This window comes from Bombina bombina, chromosome 7, assembly GCF_027579735.1.
Source record: "Bombina bombina isolate aBomBom1 chromosome 7, aBomBom1.pri, whole genome shotgun sequence".
Classification (NCBI taxonomy): Eukaryota; Metazoa; Chordata; class Amphibia; order Anura; family Bombinatoridae; genus Bombina; species Bombina bombina.
In genome coordinates this window covers 599,089,916-599,094,779 of record NC_069505.1, presented here as the reverse complement: position 1 = coordinate 599,094,779, position 4,864 = coordinate 599,089,916, and positions in this window count along the sequence as shown.

Genomic DNA, 4,864 nt, shown 5'->3' with positions numbered 1-4,864 from the left:
ATGTGGATGATATATTCCTCATATGGGAGGGCTCTGAAAATAATCTGAAAGAGTTTGTCCACACTCTCAATGTGAACAACAGAAATATTTCTCTCACTCTGCAATCCAGTAAAGAAGAAATTTATTTTCTTGATGTAAAAGTTAAAATAGACTAGGGATTTCCTGTGACAGAAAATTATTTCAAGAGTACTGCCACTAACAGTCTCCTTCTTGCATCAAGTCACCACCCTGGATATCTTAAGAGAGGCATACCAAAAGGGAAGTTCCTTAGACTTCGCAGGAACTGCTCAACAAAAGAAAGATATTTTAAACATGCAACAGACATGGAAAAAAGGTTCATAGACAGGGGATACTCAAAAAGAACGGTGAGAGGGGCCCTGAATCATGCAGCCCGTACAGGTAGAGACAATCTCCTTGTACCAAAAGAGAAGGAAAAGGACTGAAAAATAAGACTAATTGCGGACTATAACTGTCACTGGACTGCCCTGAGGCAGATTCTGGCCAAGAATTGGCACGTCCCAAGAGGTGGGCGAACACCCTAACATCACTGCTAGAAGGGCACCCAATTTAAAAGATAAATTTGTGAGGAGCCAATATGTGTCTGTACAAAAGCAAACAGACTGGCTTACTAAACACAGGTCCACTGGTAATTACCCCTGTGGCAGGTGTGTGGCATGTAAGTACATGGTTAAAACCAAGGAATTTGCCACGCAGACGGGGAAAACATGTAAATTGAAACATTATGTAAATTGTAACACAGAGGGGGTTATCTACCTTCTCTCCTGCAGCTGTCCACGTTTTTATGTGTACAAAACTAGGAGAGCTATAAAGGACCATATAACCGAACATCGAGATGATGTTAAAAACAAAAATCCTAAAAGCAATGTCGCCAGACACTATGAAGTGGCTCATGGCTGTAATCCTGATTCTCTGAGATTTGTTGGTATAGACAGGGGTATCACAAATAATAGAGGAGGTGACAATGACAAGGTCCTCCTACGCAAGGAATGCAGGTGGATCTCAATTCTGAAGACTCAATTACCCTGTGGTTTAAATGACAAAATTGACATGGCCTGCTTTCTCTAAGTTTTTGCTCAGCTTTTAACTTGTAATGTTAACTGTAAAGATTATACCAGAGTTTGTGTTCTAACAAAAAAATCCTTTTAGACAGCTTTTTGTGTATATTCTTTTGTCTGTTTTGGCACTTATGTTGCCCCTTTCATAAGCAAGCAAATTTTCACCTACCAGCAGAGGCGCTACTACCTGTGGATATAAATTGAGACGCAAAAGTCTCAGCAGTATTACGCCCTGACGAAGCCCGGTCTGACATTCAGATGAGTGGGTGAAACGCGCGTCGGCATTGGCTAAGTCGACTGGACCATGTGATGCACGCTTGCACCGTAGTTCTTTGGTTCCGCTCACGGAGGTGTTGTGCGAAGGACGCCAGCTAAGAAGAACGGTCTCAGTTACAACTATGTTCACAGCCTAGACAAGCATGGATAAGCACAACTAATAACGTTTAATTTCCAGGAAGTCAAGGTCATATTGCTCTTATTTGTTGCTACGCAAAGAACTTTGCCGCCAGCTATCACACTGTGCACTTTCTTGTATGATTCTCCCTGTCGAGGGGGCCTATATTTTGTGGTTTACAAAAATACTGTCAGGTGTATGCACATACATGTTTGCAAAGCTATCATCTTAACATGTTTTCTACTTGCTTGGCTTTTGGTTACTAACTGCCACATCTGCATACATTGTATCTTTTTTACCTACTAACCGCAATTGCATATGAACTATTAAGCTATTCTAATGGACTTTTGACATCTTTAACATTATTGCTGCCTTTTACTCATGCATATTCCATCTCATATTGCTGATCTTGTACATATCTAGGGGGCACGCCCACTAAGACTACTTAGATCCCATTTACTACCTGCCCAGCATTTCACCTCTGTCTAAGGGGTGCTGTGTGCAGCTGGGTGTAGCTAGTCTGGGTGACGGTCCCCCTTTATATACCTTGATGTATGTACATGCATTTTCCTTTACTTACTGTTCAGCTTACTTGCCTATATTCTCACGGGGATTATAATTTACCTCTTAGATCCCATTACGTTACCTGCCCAGAATATACCTCCATGCTCTGAGGGCCTACCTAAGGGGGTTCTGTGTGCAGTAGGGTGTAGAGGGTTTATTATGAATCTCAACTGTTATTTATATATGGCTTTAAGCAGGTAATTTCCACTTCGGTACCAGTGTGCATCCCTGACCGGTCAGGTTTATATATATTTTTTAAGCTGTCTACACAGATTTCTGTAATATTTTTAGTGTTCTGGTATTCACTATTTCTACATATACTGTTATTTGATATCATTTACTATGTTACAGTGCTCTCATGGTGAGAGAGACCACAATTTTCATGATTAAAGCATTAATTGTATATCTTGTATTTGTGAGCTATTTTTCTTAAAAGAGTGCTGAATCCCCAGTCTTTTTAACCTGGATTTCGCTCCAGGTATATCTCTAGTCCCTACCCCGTGACAAATTATTAATGGGTCTGCACCACCTTTTGTCCTAGATAAATACAGATACGTTATGTTCTGTTTTTTTATCACATTTAAGTTAGCTCTTTTGCAGTTGCGTCCCCTCCGTACTGTTCTCGATTATATATATATATATGTGTGTGTGTGTGTGTGTATATATATATATATATATATATATAAAATAGATCAGAGGATGAGCACTACCAGATAGATATATGTACTTAATCAATGTAAGATAATAAGTGCTCGAGACTATGGTGTACTACTACCAATTACACCAAAAGATTACATTTAGCACATTTATGCATGTCTGTGATGTGGCTCCTGTGTTTATGAATGGCTTATGATAGAATGACGCAGAGAGGGCGTGCTCTGGAGTTACAAGTTGCAAACTTAAAAGGAGGTGGCAGGCCAAGTTGAAGGGCGGAGCCCGAAACGCGCGTTGCCTGACTGGTGGATGTGACGTCAGACGCCAAGAGAGTTGGATACTTACATGCTACATCGGGTCGTTGACACTTTTGATTGATGTGGAGCACAGCCTGAATCACCATTGTTACCTGTGACACGGACGCTCTCTGTTATACTCCAGACAGGGTTTGGGTGAGATCGCTCTGAGAGCGCTGCATTTGCAAATTCTTTATCCTCACGGTGGACCCTTGTCCTTGAGTGCCAGAGGGGCTTGATTATACAGTTACAAAGTTAACATACATATGGCAACAAATTAAACCTGATATTTTTTTTGTGTGTGTATCATGTTTGTATTTTAAATTTGGAAAATAAAGGCTGTTTTTTACATTACGGATATTGGGATCGACCTTCTTTTTCTATTTTGATTATCTATCAAGGATTACAAGGAATCCTTTACAGATACCCTCTATCCCCATGCATCTCTGAAGCAACCATGGGCGGACAAGGTGCTCATTTATTTCGGAGCAAACACAGCAGCTTTGGTGATACTGTTCTCAAAAAGACATTTCCTTGCATAGGATTGGTTGACCACCCACCACGAGACCTAACATACGGATTCCCATTGGATGTCTGCACCTGGAGGCAGACCGGAACCGGCTTGACGAGGAGCCGCGTAGCCGAGGTGCTTGCAGATGCAGTACCTGACGAGTAGCGGCTATATCTAGTGACCGTTCCTTGGGAAGTGACGAGCAGTTGGAGCGCCTGGACGGCTCTATTTCCGCACACGGTGGATGCTCATCTGATAGAGTTTGCTTGGTCGGTGTGGGTGAGTCCTCACATTATATTACCTAAAGGATTTTGTCTGTCACAGAGAAATCATTCTTTGATCAAGGTACACGTTTGACAAGGGTTCTATTCTGATTATCGCCAAAGACTGTCACATATGAGGCTGTGAATACGCCTACTATACATTAATCAGCTAACAAGGGTTAATACACAGTATTATTCTTTTTCTCATTATGGCAACAAATGTCAACATAGAAAAGGAAACACTTTATTACATTTTGGTGATACTTGACATCATGTGTTATTCTGATAATGATTACCATCTATGGGATGTATGAACTTTCTAAAGTGCATGAACTGCTTCATCTGTGATTCTTTGCTGCATCTTTTATCTCTGCAATTGCCAGCTACCCTATCATTGGTTTTTCTGCCATTTGCATGAACTGCTTATAGTGCATGAACTGCCTCGAAGTATTTGTATCCTATACAGATTTTCCCATGGTTTTGCATATACAACCTGGGTTTGCTTTTTACTCTCCATCTGACCTCCTCCACTCCATATTTGCTTGATAACTGGGGACGCCCAGTTTGTATGTATGTTTGTATGGATGTTGTGACATCATGATTTTTTGTATGCAACAATTTTTTTGTTACATTTTCCTTGCGAACATTAAAATATTTCTTTATTTCTTTGCACATTTTTGCATTTCATTATTTATTCATTTCTAGTGCGGAGTCTAATATCTATATATATATATATATATATATGTGTGTGTGTGTGTATATATATATATATATATATATATGACCTCTGATGAAGCGCATGTACGCATGCGTGAAACGCGTCAGATGTATTCTAGGTTACACACCTTATCATGAGCAACATTGCTGAATAAAACTTCTTTGCACAAGCTTCCTGAGTGCGGAGTTCCTGTTTCTTCCTCCTTTGGATGTTATGGTGTTCTATATACAGGGAGTGCAGAATTATTAGGCAAGTTGTATTTTTGAGGATTAATTTTATTATTGAACAACAACCATGTTCTCAATGAACCCAAAAAACTCATTAATATCAAAGCTGAATATTTTTGGAAGTAGTTTTTAGTTTGTTTTTAGTTTTAGCTATTTTAGGG